This window comes from Quercus suber, unplaced genomic scaffold, assembly GCF_002906115.3.
Source record: "Quercus suber isolate HL8 unplaced genomic scaffold, Cork oak 2.0 scaffold_225, whole genome shotgun sequence".
NCBI classification, from domain to species: Eukaryota; Viridiplantae; Streptophyta; class Magnoliopsida; order Fagales; family Fagaceae; genus Quercus; species Quercus suber.
This window is the reverse complement of record NW_027069683.1, coordinates 659223-676017: the sequence shown is the minus strand read 5'-3', so window position 1 is coordinate 676017 and position 16795 is coordinate 659223. Positions and strand designations below refer to the sequence as shown.

At 29.8% G+C, this 16795-nt stretch overlaps 1 pseudogene; it reads right to left on the bottom strand.

Moving 5' to 3' along the window:
* Window positions 1–13: 13 nt before the first annotated feature.
* LOC136061315 (oligopeptide transporter 9-like) lies at window positions 14–2015 on the bottom strand (annotated as a pseudogene).
* Window positions 2016–16795: the final 14780 nt, after the last annotated feature.

Below are 16795 nucleotides of genomic sequence, written 5' to 3'. Positions count from 1 at the left end.
AAGGACTGTGAAGTTTCATCATTCATGGAATGCTTTAAGTTATGCTTACCTTCCACTGAAAAGGAGAACATGCACAAGAGTAGCACCAAGTGTAGCAAATCCAAGTCCGTATGTCATTGCAAAAAATGTGCTTAGATGAACAGGCCCCATCTGTGCATACGTAGCACGATCAAGATGAAAATGTGAATTAATGATGCTCAAAATGTCATATTCTGAACCATTTGTTGTGTAAAGGCCGTTAGAATATATTGGGAAGGTCTTGGCATTGTAGACATTGAACCAGTATGTGATGGGTGTCATCACATACATTACAAGGAAGAATCCCACAGCAACATTGGCAGTGGCGAACCATGGACTAGCTAGTGGACTACCAAGGTATGAGGATATTGTAGACCAATCAATACCAAAGGAACCAATTCCAAGGCCTTGTAAGCCAGAACCCAATTGATGGACAAGAACAGACTTAGGAGCAATCCAGCAAACCCAAGAGAAAGATGTTATTATGACGAAAAAATAGACTGGAAAGACACAGTAAGCAAGCTACAGATCAGACTATGAGAAAGAATTGGGTACGTGTCACGCCGCTTTAGGCCTTTTTTCCTTCTCATGTAGAGCCCTGTAATGGTGATATTACATCCATCAAGATACAGCAATTTTATGAATATGAATGTACCTATTTCATTGATTATGATTACCAAATATCACAAAAGTACAGTTACCTGAAACAATGCGACCTGAACAAGGTTAGATGGCCACCACATTTCCCCTGGCTCTACCAGATATTTTCGGAAAAGACCTGCCCACCGAACCCTAAAACCTACAGTTTAAACAAGAGAGCTACAACATTAGACTTAAAATTATGAAGGATTTGAAATTTTCAAATTAACATTTTAATAGCCATTATCACAATAAAATCAAATTACATAAATAACATTTTTATTTTGACATTTGCGTTAGATATCTGGAAAGTGAGTTGATAGCAAAAAACTTATGGACAGATATGCAACTTAAAATCACAGGAACAAAATTCTTCATCCCAAAGGATCCCATGTTTATTTAACCTTTTCATCATACTGAGTAGCCTACAATTACCCTCAAAATCAACGATAGCTAAAGTATTACATGATAGAGTTTCCAAGATTCTCTTCCTGACAAATTATTGAGTGCCAAATTATATTATTGTTCCAGATCTATTCTTTTAAATATTCAAATTAGGCTGGAAGCATGTGCTAAAATTCCCACTTTAATTCTAATGTCCCAGAAAGCATAAAACATTACAACAGTCAAATATTCCACAACCCAGCATGTAAATCATCAAATAACCATTAAAAACCTTACTTTAACTCTTTGAAATTAAAAAAACAAAACAGAAAAACAAAATCAAATTTAGAAATAAAGGAATAAAACCTGTGTTGTTAACATAACAATGAAGGCTGGAAGAAATGTGAGGCTCCTCTTGTAATAGAGCCTAACTGCTGACAATATATGAGTAGCATAAACTGAGCCAGCACCCGAGTTTGCAAAGATTGTGATCAAAACATGTTCCTTCATGTTAAAAGGCCCTGGATTCATTGTAAACTCAAACCGTGTACCCTTAAAGAAAACATCTTTTGGCAACACCTTGGCCATGAAGTGTCCAATGGGTACCACAGCAATCTGGGCAGATATTGAACTCACTGACAATGGCATTTTTCTATACCAAAAGAACTGGTTCACAAAAGACAGTATGACACATGCAGCAACACCCAGAACCCACATCCTGAATGTCACTGCTGGCATAGTAGGATCATCAGTTTTGGGCACTGTTAAGTCCACTTGTTTTATGAGGCACTCTTCCTTGACCTCCAAGGAATATTCATCCTCGATCCCATCAAACACCTCACCCATGATTATATGGAGCAAAACTTCTGTGCATGTGTGATTACTGATTTTTAGAGTAAACAGCACAAATAACTGAGAAGAATGTGAGGTATCAAATAGCAATGGACTATGTGCATGTAGACCTAGAGTCAATATATAAGGAGAGATTCATAAGAGCGTCTCAAGGAGTATCTCCAGCAGCCTCTTTAAATTTTTGTCCAAATAATTTTTGTACTATTTGAACAATGATCAGTAACATTTATCTTTACTTACTTACTTTTTCAAATACACGTTTTAATAAAATCTTTTCCTTTTTTCTATCTCATTTAAATATTATTTTTTCATTCATTCTTTATTCATTTTTTAATCTTCATTTATTCTTACTCTATTCATTCCCAACAACTATATTTCAATAATAACTTCTTCAAATTTTTCAATAATCATATTTCTCAAATATGGTAATATTTCTTAAGGGATTTTTAATTATTCATTAATTATAATTAATTATATTAAAAAATAAAAATAAAAACTTACCATACTTTTCATTGAAAAAAAGTCCACCACACAGATTAGACCAATTCTTTTTATTTCTTATTATTCATTAAATTATAATTAATTTCCTTCAAAAAAACTTAACATACATATTATTATTAAAAACAATACCACCCCTTCCCAAAGCCTTTCGCATCGATCTGGAAGTCTTGGAGCTCTGGTTTCGTCAATTTGTCCTAGTTCCAACGGTAGATTGAGAAGGTTTTCATAGATGTGAAGGTGTGTGCTGATGGTTCAGATTTTTAGCTTTTTGTGTTTTGATTGAGAAGAGGAGGAGAGAGATCTTTGCCTTCAAAAATTTTTCTGGGGAAAAAAAATCCTTTGATTCTGATCTCAAAAGAGAATGCATGCATTACAAAAATTAGAAAGATTTTGAATTTTTGTTTTCTCATTTTCTCAATTTGTGAGTAAAATTGTCTTTGGCTTTTCTTTCTTCACAAGGCTCTGAGACTGAGAGAGAGCTGCCTTGTTCTCTGATGAGAAGTGAGAGAGTGAAGAAACAAAGAGGAGAAAAAAGAAGGGGAAAGGGAAAGGGATAAGAGAGAAAGAATCATTCTTTTATTAAGCCGGATATTTTTTTTTAATAGGGAAAAATGGTTTGGAGAAAAAAGAAAGGGAAAGGGAAAGGGATAAGAGAAAAAGAATCATTCTTTTATTCAGCCGGATATTTTTTTTTTAATAGGGAAAAATGGTTTGGTTTGGAGTTGTTACATAGCTCTCCAGGTCATTGAGGTCAAGGCCAAGAGAGTTACTATAGCCGCTCTAAAAAAAAATTTGAAAATAGAGAGGCTGATGGAGATTTTTTATTTTTTTATTTTTTGGTGTTTGCTTTTCAAAATTAGTTTTAGAGAGCCTGTTGAAGATGCTCTAAGAGCATTCCCATTAAGCCTTTTAGAAAATTTAGCATTTACCCTCTTAAAATCTATATTTATAACATATAACACACCACTTTACAATATTTCTTACATTAAAATTTCTATTTTTTTAACACTTTATTTAAAAAAATATAACACACCACTTTACAATATCTCTTACATCAAAACTTCTATTAAAAATATTGAAGTGTTAAAAATATTCTGATTAGAATCTAATTAATTACCCACATTTATTACTTTCTAAACATATCTCTAAACTTAAAAAAGTTTGACTTCTGACTCTTTCTCTAATTTATGTTTCTCTCTCTCTTTCTCCTCCATCACCTCCACAAGTTGGCAGCAGAAAAAAAAAATCCCACTCATTAACAAGTATATAAAGCAGTAAAGGAGTAGATGAACAATTTTTTTACATTTTAAAAGGAGGAATTAGCTATAATTGGGTTAGATTGATAGCCGGCTGGATTGGAGGAAAAGGGCAAAGATGGTTTCCAACTCGTTGAATAATTAATTGAAAACCTAAAGTAAAAAATATTTCTAGACTTTATCATCAAACAAACTTGAATCCATATGTCAGACTAACATGTCTTGTAGTCTCATGCATTTGGTTTTCCCTACTTCAGTGGAAGAGAAACAATTCAACTTCAACTTGATGTGGAAATTGTATATTCACAATGGCCGACTACAAGATAATACAAGATAGAAGTATATCCCTTTCCTCCATCTCCATGCAAAGAGGAGGACCCCCAAAACAATATTTGTGGACACGACAAAACATTGCTCTACTGATATGTAAAGAAAACCTTGAGTGGACGATATTTCATATATGATTGTCAACATCCCCATTTTGCTTTGCAACTTGTTAATGTAAAACGTCCTCTTTTTTTTTTTTTTTTTTTTCCCGGCAACCTGTGGTGGTGGTGGGGGAGAAAGAGAGAGAGAAACCTAAATAAGATAAAGAGTCAAAAGTCAAACTTTTTTTGAGTTTAGAGATAGGTTTAGAAGGTAATAAATGATGATAATTAATTAGATTCTAATAAGAATATTTGTAATAATTATAGTCTTTTTTTAACCGTTGGATCTACTTAAGTCCAATGGTTTAAAAAATGTGTAACTTGAACCTATCTCAAAATTATTTCTATAAACTTTATTTAAGAAATAATTTTTAGTTGAAATAATAATATTAGATTCACAATATGACATTATTCCTTATGTTTAGTTGCTTTAAAAAAAATTGACACAAAAACTCAAAAAAAAATTTTTAATATTTGTGAATTCACTAAAAATTAATCTTAACCATTTAAATTTCCTAATTCCTTTCAGTGACATGTGATATATATATATATATATGTATGTATGTATGTATGTGGAACTAACATTGTGTTATTTATTTTATGTAATTAGAAAGATAACTAATAGAATGAATATGTTTATTTTGTTATATTAATTATTTTAAGCATAATGAAATTTTAATATCATTTTTCTAAGATTTATATGAGAAACAATTGATTTTTTTTTTAATGTGAGGAACAATTGATTTGAAATATGGTATTCTTACTAAAATTTTAGTTGTCTTTGCAACTATTGAAACAATGTCCAACAAAAAGGAAAAAATAAATAAATAACTTTACTAACACAAAATCCAAAATGTAAAAAAATTAATTGAAGGATATTTGCATTTTTTGTAGGCATGAAACATGCCTATTTATATGACACAATATATCATGCAATTTTCAATTTAAAAACACACACACACACACACACACATACTATGATCAAATCACTACATTATTCTTAATGTCTTTCTATTTTGTCTATAAAATAACTAAAGATTACCTTTTTTTTACAAGAAAAGTTATTGAATTTTTTATTTTATTTTATATATTGATAGTTGAGGGTGAGGGATTTGAATCTAAATGTTTCTATTAGAAATTGAGATGCCAACCAGTTAAACTAAATCCACCACACATCGTGCGGGAACTCAGCTAGTTTAGTATTAACCCATAAAACTCAACTAAGTCTATGATTCTAAAAGATTTTAAAAAAAAAAAAAAAAGTGTAAAACTAATTAGTACCCAACAACCTTTTTGACCATCTATTTCAGATAATCAAACCAAGTCATCAATTGGTTTTTGGTGTAGGCGGGGATTAAACCCTATATCTCTTATTTAACCATCAAAAACTTTACCTGTTGAGCTAATTAGATTTTTATAATAATTATTTAAGATGGTATACGACACCAAAGGAAGTAGGCCATCCAATAATTTTTGGATGAAATTTTTATTCAGTTTATCTTATATTATTTTGGAGAAATTTAATAAACTCGACTAAGTCTATGATTCTAAAAGATTCTAAAAAAAAATGTGTAAAACTAATCAGTACCCAACAACCTTTTTGATCATCTATTTCAGATAATCAAACCAAGACACCAATTAGTTTTTAGTGTAAGGTGAATTGAACCCCAAATCTCTTATTCAACCGTAAAAAACTTTATACATTGAGCTAATTGGATTTTTATAATAATTATTTAAGATGGTATATGACACCAAAGGAAGCAGATCATCCAATAATTTTTGGATGAAATTTCATCTAATTTTTATTCAATTCAAACTAGTGGTACTCTTTCACCATCGGTCATCCCTTATATGGCATGAAGAGGGAGGCTTTCTTTCTAATGTGGGACAAGAGCAAAAATTGCCTAGGCTCCAATTGGTCTAGCCCTTGGCCTTGAAGCAAAAAATGCCCCCACAATAAAAGGATCACCATTGGTCATCCGATCCTTTTACTGTGGGGGCATTTTTTGCTTCAAGACCAAGGGCTAGACCAATTGGAGCCTAAGCAATTTTTGCTCTTGTCCCACATTGGAAAGAAAGCCTCCCTCTTCATGCCATATAAGGGATAACCAATGGTGATAGAATACCAAGGCCTTTAAGCAAAAAATGCCCCCACAATAAAAGGAACCAAACTAGTGGTACTCTATCACCATTGGTCATCCCTTATATGGCATGAAGAGGGAGGCTTTCTTTCCAATGTGAGACAAGATCAAAAATTGTCTAGGCTCCAATTGGTCTAGCCCTTGGCCTTGAAGCAAAAAATGCCCCCACATATCTTATATTATTTTGGAGAAATTTTATAAACTTTTTAATTAAATCCAAAGTCCAAACACAATCTTGTATTCTCTTGGAAAGATAAAAGTTGAAATTCAATTAAAAAATTAAAATACAGTGCATAAGAAACTATACTTAACTACTTAAGTTTTATTCTTTATTATATTTAATATTTAATTGAATTTTTTATATACATTATATGGCTTTCACATAGACCAAGATTTTATTCCCAAATGTGCATGCATAGAGGCTATTCTATTTTTTTTTTTTTAAATAATTTAAGCAGTAACTATAATTTCTTTTCTAATCTTGTGTTTGAAAGTAGTGTAGTGATATAGAGAAAATATTTGGTAGAAAAAATAAGATGAATGTGAAGAGAAAGAAGGCTGAATTTTAGTAGTTCTCTTAGTTCAAAAAAAAAAAAAATAGAGGTGTTTTATTCCTATGAAAAATGAATAAAAAATTGCTAAATTTTAGGGAATAAAAAGATGAATGTGAGGGGGGAAAAAAGCCTACATTTTAAGAGTTCTTCAAAATGATAGTAACTTTAAGTGTTGTAGAAAATATAGATAGATTAGTTATTCGTTTGACATTTATGGCCTTATTTCTAAGACAAGTTTATCATTCATTAATGAGGGAATTTTTTAAACCAAATAAAAGTCCAGTTATTATTTATTTATTTTTTTTTTTGGTTTAGTGTCATAATTTTTCATTCATTTCAAATTTTAGATTATACTATTTATATTTTTTTTTTTTACCCAAAAAAAAGCAGAAAAATTAAACTATTTGTCAAAGTGCACTAAGAAGTTTTTATTTATTTAAATTTTTTCTTTTTGGATAGGTTTGTTTTGAAGACATAAATTGGTAGGAGAGTGTCTTATTTTGTAGGCATTTTAAATGGAGTTTGAAATATATTTTTACCAGGTTATTCCTAATTTTAGTCCCTGTGAAATATTAGATCCAGGGATATTTCTAAACCACATAAAAATACAGTTCAAAGAGGAGAATCCTCTTATAGATAGTATAGATAGATTAACCGGCAAAAATGGCCCACTACCACTATTTAGCAAAAAAATTAGCAATCTATCACTGTTTTGGAAATATATAGGGATCTACCATTATTTTGAAACTCGAGTTTGCCATGAAACTCGAGTTCTTTAAAAAAAATATACTTCAAATTTTTCGGAAAATTTTTCCATGGAACTCGAGTACCATGGAAAACTCAATTTCGCCAAACTTGAGTGCCCAAAAAATGGTAGATCCCTACATATTTTCGAAATAGTGGTAGATTGTAACATAGTTTGTAAAAAAATGCTATTTTACTATTTTCGCATAGATTAACCTATCTACTTTTCTCCTCACATATAAGTAAATAAAAAAAAAAAATTACAAATTATGGTAGTCCATATGTGAGATGGTAGACTAATTTTAGAATATTATGAAATTATTTTAAATTTTTATCATGCCCCTAACTATTTTTTAATAATATTGAACTATTTGTTGTATGTCCTAATGATTGTTGTGCATCAATTGTAGTATCCGTTTGGATACAAATGAAAATGGTGCGTTTTGCGTTTCACGTTTCCTTTTTTTTTTTTTTTTAACAAAAGTGCGTTCACGTGGGACACAGACCTGCCAGTGGGTCTCGTGCACTATGCACAGGACCCACTACTCTTTGAATTTCCACACATTTTACTGGAATGGCACTGTCAGTGGGTCCTGTTTACTATTCACGAGACCCACAAATATCTTTTTTACCAAAACTTTAATTAAAAATGGGTCCTACGGCACTATTTACACATTTAAAAATTATTTTATTACGGTATTTTTAGTTTTCAATTTTTAATAAAATAAGCCGTATCCAAACGCCCCTGCAATAACATTTTACTCCAAAAATTGTGAAATAAAAAGCAATTTACTAAAGAATAAAGAATGACTGTTGTGTCATTATTATTTATCGCTTGACTAAACAGTAAACATTTCTAGAAGTGGAAAAGTCAGCTAAGCCATTCATGTCCCATGCTAAGCAGTAAGCACAAGAATTGTGCATTGCAGCATTCCCAAAACTTCAAAGATCACATAAAATACCATCATTTTGGTCACAATTGTTTTCATAACCAACTGTAAATGGTAAACAAAAAATAATAGGTTTATATAGAAGTTTTTTTTTTTTAATTTTAAGAGAAATTTTCAACCTATGACATCTGCTTCTGATGATAGCTCTTTATCATTAAACCAATCAATTTTTAGTGTAGGCAGAAATTGAACCTCAAATCTTTTATACAACTATCAAAAACTTTACCAGTTAAACTAACTAAAACCCACATGTTCATGTAAAAGTGACTTGTAATCAATCATAGTCATGGTAAGCCTATGCAATTATAATATGTAAAATAATCATGACAAAAGTTGTAAAATTTTATACGAGAACGCAATACTAGGCACAAGCATTGTGCGTCACGATGAAAGCTAATATGATCTTTGCTATTTTAAAGTTGCAACAATATTATAAAGGAAAAGACAATTTGGCCAACTTTTCCACCATACTATTACAGTCTACAGTTGCAACTTTTCAGCACTACCTTTTCGCCTACCGATACTATTTTTATTAGGAAAATGATAAAGATCTAGTCAAAAGAAACAATTCGGCGCCCAACATGATTAAAATTATTTTGCCCATAAAATAAAAAAAAAAATTATTTTGCTCCAATCTACTAAGTCCACTATGTTTAGTTTAATGTTTGATTTTTAATAGTATAATTTTTAATTTATTTAATAAAATATATGATTTATTTAAATAATACACACAAATAATTGGACAAAATATTATTTTCATCTCTAAACTATTGTAAAAGTTCGTTTTTCGTTATTAAACTTAATAAAACGGATTAATTTTTGTCCCTTTATCTATTTATGCTAGTTTATGTCTTACGTGACTTAATGAAGAGCTGATGTAGTATCTAACTTAGACTAATTTTCATTTTATACCAAGTCAGGTACCATATCAATACTCTGTCAAGTCACATGAAACATAAACTAACAGACATAGACAGAGGGTGAAAATCAAAACTTTTTGGAGAGTTGAGAGACAAAAAATGAACTTTTGTGATAGTTTAGGGACAAAATATAATATTTTACTTTAAATAATTTTATAATCTATTAGGTAATGGATTCGTAAATTAATGAATACCAATTCTTGGAAAAGATATTGAGCCAAACTTCATCCCTATAAAAAAGGGTCAATTCTTCCTAAAATTAAGGCAAGTTTGACGAAGAATCTTGAGGAGATAAGGAATGGAATTTGATCGTATTTCCTGCAAAAATTAAAAAAAGAGAAATCTTATCTTTCTAAATCTTTTTTTGTCTCATGTAATGTTTTTCCAAGAAAAAGGAAAAGAAAAGAAAAATGAAGCACCAAAAAATGGTGATCATGTAATGTTTTTCCAAGAAAAAGGAAAAGAAAAGAAAAATGAAGCACCAAAAAATGGTGAGCTTCCAGATAGTCAAAGGACCATTTATGACTCGAGCCACTAGGGCCACCGCAGGCCAAGCGACAACCGCACCGCTTCACCACCGTCAATATAAGTGACCCACCCACATGGAGTCATTAGCTACCATTTAATGGTTTCACACGTACCCACCCTAACCCATTAACTACCTTTTAATACTCACATGAGTCACATTTACAAAAGAGTTCTACTTTTCAAAAATTCTCAGCATGACATTATTAAAAGGACCCCACATCTAGAAGATTAAAACTTTCTTTCTAAATCATCGTTACATTTTGAAGAATCTTGTTATTGGATAAGATGGTGAATAAGATGTATTTAATGCTTTTAAATACAGTAATATCTTTATATATTCTTTGAAATAAGTAATTTTTTTTGGTGTTCTCAGAATACAAAAAATGATACTTCATTCTCTTACATTTATGTGAAGTTTATTTATGAAATTTATAATGAGGTCCACCATGAATGCGAGATGAGAAAATATTATTTTTTGGTACTCCAAGAATACCTAAAATTAAGAGTTTTTTCCTTTAAAAGGTTCATGTTAAAAAATGGTCTTAGGGCAATTGTTAATAAACATTTTTAAAAAAAAAAAAATGCCACTTTTATGGAAAATTGGAAAACCGTTATGGTATGTTTGGTAACTATTTTTTCTCCTTAAATTTTGTTTCTAAAAATAATTTTCTATTTTTGAAACTAAAAACTTGTTTGGCAACCCAAAATGGACAGAAAACAAAAACCTTTCTCAAAACTCAATTTATGAAGAAAACTGAAAACATGCAAAAGGTTGTTTTCACTTCAATTTCTAGTTTTTAAAAGTCAATGAAATCACGCATTTAATTTAATAAATCTGTCTCATTTAATGAGTTAACATTAGAGTTCAAATTCTAGTAATAACATATTTTAATATTTTCTATTTTTTTCTTCAAAAAACTATCTTTTCAATTTCAAATAATTAAACATGTTTTTGATTTCAAAAATACAAGAAAATTGGTTTTTCTTTTTATTCCCAAAAACAAGTTTTTGAAAATAAAAAACAAAAACTATTACCAAACATAACCTAATTGTTTTTTTTTTTTCTTTTTTCATAAAAACTTTCCTAAATATATTCATTAACAAATGTCCTTAGGACATTCGTTAAGTTTTCACTTTTAAAAAATAATAAAGTTAAATTATACACATATATCCAAAAAAAGACATACAACCACAATGACTTTGTAAGCATTTATCAAGCTTTAACCTTGTCCTTGGGACACTTGTTAACAGATGTCCAATTTTGAATACATTATATTTCATAATTTATATTAAAATATATATAATATATGAAATCTTAAACCAAAAAAAAAATAAAATAAAACAAGAAGTCAAGCCTTTTGCTTTCCAACCATGATGAAGGAAGCAAGTACTTGATTATGAACATGAACAAATAGAGTTTACTATCGATTTTCCCTTAAAAAAGAGTTTTATTTTGTTGTTTTATTCTAATAAATTGGTGTTAGAATTTCAAAATATTAATCTACTAAAAAAAGAAGAACTATCGTATTAATTTCTAATTCAAGAAAAACTCAAAAGTACAACATTCGTACATTCATATATACATACTTACGTATGTATGCATGTATGCATGTATGTATGTCTTAGTACATTAGTTTTTATTTTTATTTTCATAAATTTTTAATTCCAAGGTAAGATATATATGTGTGTGTGTGCGCGCGCGCGCATGTGTGTTATATGTCTACAAGATTATCTTATACGAAAACTTTACGTCTTTCTAAACTCTACATAATATACACAAGTTTTCTAATTTGTTATAGACATGTATTACATATATTCAAGATTTGTTTTCCCAAATCTCAAATACAAAGACAATTTGAGTGGAAGCCAATATAGAATTCAAAATAGTGAATAAAACCTATCAATTGGCTAAAATAAATTAAAGGGAAGAAAATAAAATCATAAACTATAAGATAAATAAATAGAAATTAAAAAAGAGGGGAAAAGTTTTATACCTCTCAAAAAAAAAAAAAAAAACTGTGGTGACTAGCCTGTTAATTTTGCTCGAGAACACTATGTTACCAATACCATTTTTGTTTTGGCCTCTTTTAAAGGGTATTGGTAATCAAAGATAGATATTGAAGAGAGCTTAAACTAATGTGAGAAGAGCAAAGCACCAAGTGATGATGACAAATGATGAGAGATTTTTTGGTGGCTAGTGAGGAAAATGAAGTTGAAAAAAAGCTGTAGGGAAGCTGATAGAAGTTTCTAAAGGAATCTATTGCTAAAAAAATAAAACTAAACTGTGACTAATTGGGAGGAGGACATGGACAAGTCATAGGTGGGGGGGCCTATTCTTTTGATTTGGGGGCCAAGTCTTACCAAACTAAATTTTGTCTCAAATTTTACCTATTAAAAATCATATTTTAGTAAATTTGGATGCACTTAGTTCCATTCCTGTGTCACATTAATCTTATGTTTGATTTGAGGAGAAGAGGAGGAAAATGAAGACAATTTAAGTCTTTTTTACAATATGAATAGCATGAAAAAAAAAAAAAAAGGCTATTTATGAAAAACTTATCATTTGGGATCACATTCCCTTGATCCAAACATAGGGTAAAGTTAATTGACACAAAAGTTATGTATACATATTCCTTTGACTGAAAAGTTAATTATAGACACCTTGTTTTTAGCTGTGATGTATATTCCTTTGACTGAAAAGACTGAAAACAGAAAATTAGAAGTCTTATCGAACTAGCAAGAATGGCAACTTTTCTGCCCCGACGTTGTATATTCTATTCACGATGGTCTTCATACATACAGTGTTGTAGTTTTGGACTTTTTGACTATGGATACTTGTTTCTCAAACCAGCTATGAGTCTACGACTACAAAAAGTCTAGAGTAGAGACGAAATCTAGGAAAATCTCTATCTAGAATGGCTCAATGGCCAAGTCTCTTTGTAAATGGATAATTGGATGTTAATTATTAAGGGTATGTGTGGGTTCCATGTGTTTTGATAACTCAATTATGAGTTTTGATTGATATGATCAAAAATTCCTCCAAACCAAACAGATCCTAAGTCTCACAACAATATTATGACTTACGAGCATCCCTAATTTCACAATCAAATCTTCAATTTACAAAAGTGATGGATTGTTAAGTGATTAGAAAAGTGATAAACCCATGTTAAAAGTGGTGGGCAAAAATTATCCATCGTGCACTTACAATTGGTCATATCAGCATATTATAAAATTGAATGTGTTCCTAAATTTATTCTAAGCTAGGCAAACAATAAAAAATTTGAAATAAAGATGAATTTGAGAAAAAATTTAAAATTCAAAGTTTATTGACACGTTTAGTGCACAATTTTTGTCTCATATTTCAAAATGGTTCTCATTCATGTTGTTAAGTTTAGTACACAATTTCATTTTAGTCATTATATATTAGAGTTTGTATTAAAAAGATCCATGTTGTTAACACACACACTCTCTCAATAGACATAAAAGAAGTAAACAAAGAATTTGAATAACCAATCCCTTCCCTACTTTGTTGTTATCAAAGATTCAAAATGCACGGGGTTTCGTTGAATAATCTCAACTTGAAATCAAAACAAGAATTAATAATAGGGACCTTTTTAGTAAAAACTTCAAATGTATGGACTAAATTGAAACATTCTAAAGGGTAGAGATCATTTTGAAATATGTGGCAAGGTTGAAATTGAACTTGTCACTTCAATTGTCAAATTAATTTGAGGTTTAATTTCGGTTAATTTAATCCTTCATTTTATCAAAACGAGTCAATATGATCTATCTATCCAAATATGTCTGCCTAAGAAACTATTTAAACTTTTTCTTCAGTTTGTATTTTTTATATTAAAAAAATACTATCAAATACTAAGATTTATTAAATAGCGCAACTCTCTAAGAGCCTTATACCTTAACTAAAATCTTTTAATATTTCCAAAAAAAACAACTAAATCCCCCTCCTCAACTATCAAGTTATCAATAAGAGCAAAATAACACATCTCATAAATGTTTTGAATTAAAATTTTAACTTTAAAAAAAAAAAAAAAAAAGTTTAAACAGCAGAGATCACGTTGACTTTTTTTTCCAAAGTGGTGGAGCAAATTGACAATATTTAAAACTTAAGAAATAATTTGATAATTAAAATAAAGTTGGGAGACTAAATTGAATGTAAACCTAATCTTTTTTTTCCCCAAATTGATTCAAATTGTGAAATGCTCCTATCCAATTGGGTTTAAATGTATGAGACTGAAGCATGTGTATATAAATGTACACACACATTACATTACATGTCAGAGCCAATTTAGCAAGACAATTAGCAAGATTAAATTCCGGCCTTGATAGTGCTATTTGAAATATTAACGTTGTTTTAGGAGCTTGAGATAGAGAGAGTTGCAATCCAACATTTATTTTTCCAGTTGTTGAAAATTTTTTTTCTTGGCTCCCAATAGAAACGTTGTTTGTGAACTTTCCAATGCATTTCAAATTGGAAACTTATCTATCTAAAACAAGTTAGAAGATTCCCTTTTTTGATCTAGACTTTTCTTAAGGTAAAAAATACATCATTTAGTAACCAATACATGTTAGATTTAGCAAGACAATCAATAAGATTAAATTCCGGCCTTGATAGTGCTATTTGAAATATTAACATTGTTTCAGGAGCTCGAGATAAAGGGAGTTGCAATCCAACATTTATTTTTCCAGCTGTTGAAAATTTATTTTTCTTGGCTCCCAATAGAAACGTTGTTCGTGAACTTTCCAATGCATTTCAAATTGGAAATTTATCTATCTAAAACAAGTTACAGGATTCCCTTTTTTTATCTAAACTTTTCTTAAGGTAAAAAATGCATCATTTACTAACCAATGATTTCTCTTACACGTGTTTTAGGAATAGGGTCAATAACGTAACAAGAATACATTAGTTTCTTTTTTTAAGTCATAAATTTTTAATTCCAAGGCAAAATATGTGTGTGTGTGTGTGTGTTGTATATAGAAATTATATGTCTACAAGATTATCTTATTGTGACGTTTGGTATAGGGTAATGTTTTAGAATTCCTAGGAATGTTTAAAGATTCCCATGTTTGGTTGCAAATCATGCTAGGGAATCAGATGCCAGAGGAATCTAGATTCCCCCCTTAAACCCCTCTCAGTAGGAATGTGGATTCCCTTTAAAACAGGTGGGAATCCATATTCCCAAGTTTAAAGGAAATTGTATTTTTTATAAATTGACAATTTTAACCCCTTTTTTAAATGACTTGGTAGTTCACATTCAAATCTAAGGATAAAATGGAAAAAATAAATAATTCATTTAAGGTTCCTGGGAATAAACCAAACATAGGAATATCTACATTTTTAGAAATGTGATTCCTAGGAATCACATTCCTAGGAATCTGGATACCAGGAGTAATGTGGATTTCCTTGTACCAAACGCCACATATATGAAATCTTTACATATCTCTGAACTCTACATAATATACACAAGTTTTCTAATTTGTTATAAACATGTACTACAGATATTCAAGATTTGTTTTCCCAAATGTCAAATACAAAAACAATTTGAGTAGAAGCCAATGTGAAATTCAAAATAGTGAATAAAACCTATCAATTGGCTAAAATAAATTAAAGGAAAGAAAATAAAATTATAAACCATAAGATAAATAAATAGAAATGAAAACTGAGAGGAAGACTTTTGTACCTCTAAAAAAAAAATCTATGGTGACTAGCCTGTTAATTTTGCTAGAGAACACTATGTTGCCAATACCCTTTTTATTATGGCCTCTTTCAAAGGGTATTGGTAATTAAAGATAGATATTGAAGATAAATGATGAGAGATTTTTTGGGTGGCTAGTAAGGAAAATGAAGTTGGAAAAAGTTGTGGGGAAGGTGATAGAAGTTTCCAAAGGAATCTATTGCTAAAAAATTAAAAAAATTAAAAATTATTAAAAAAAAAAAAAAAAAAAAAAAACCAAACAAACAAATCTCTGACTAATATGTTGTTACCTGGGAGGTGGATTGAGAAAGTTTCACAAAATTTAGTCTAATTGGAAGGGGACATGGCAAGTCATAACTCATAGGTGGGGGGCCCCAATATTTTTGGTTTATTTTGTCTCAAATTTTATCTATTAAAAATCATCTTTTAGTAAATTTTGGGATAGGGGGGGCCTAAGTCTTACAAAACTAAATTTTGTCTCCAATTTTATCTATTAAAAATCATATTTTGCAAAATTTAATATTTCGATTTAATTACAGTGTGTGAAGTGTAGCTGGTTCAAGAATCACATGCATGTGGCTTGAGTTTGAGGATTACTTGAGGAAGACTTTGGGTTTCTGTAGAAGTCTCACCTTATATCTCTTTAACTTATTAGTTTTTCTTTTATCAAAAAAAAAAAAACAAAACTTATTAGTTTTTCTTTGATTTTATCTTATTGTTATTTGAATAAAGTTTGGATAGCTGACCATTGATGAATTTAATTAATGTTATTGCTTTAGTGAAAATATTAATTTTTCTTAAATCTAAATCTTTACTATGAACTGGACAGATTTTCAATACTTTTGTTTCTGTGACAAAGTTTATCTTTGCTTTATTATTTTGCTTCTATCCGTTGAAAAGATTGTGGTTGAAATGAAAATATATATCACGAAGTGACATATCAACCACAATCTTTTCAACAGACAGAAACAAAATAGTAAATCAAAGATAAACTTTGTCACAAAAACAAAAGTGTTAGATATCTGTCCACTTAATCCAAATTTCTTAATTCTCTTTTTCTCACTTAATTCAGATTGTTTGCAAATCAATCTAAATTTTTATATTTTGCTATTTTTTGAGTCTCTATGATTATCTGCTTCAATTTTTATTTACTTACAAATTTTTTG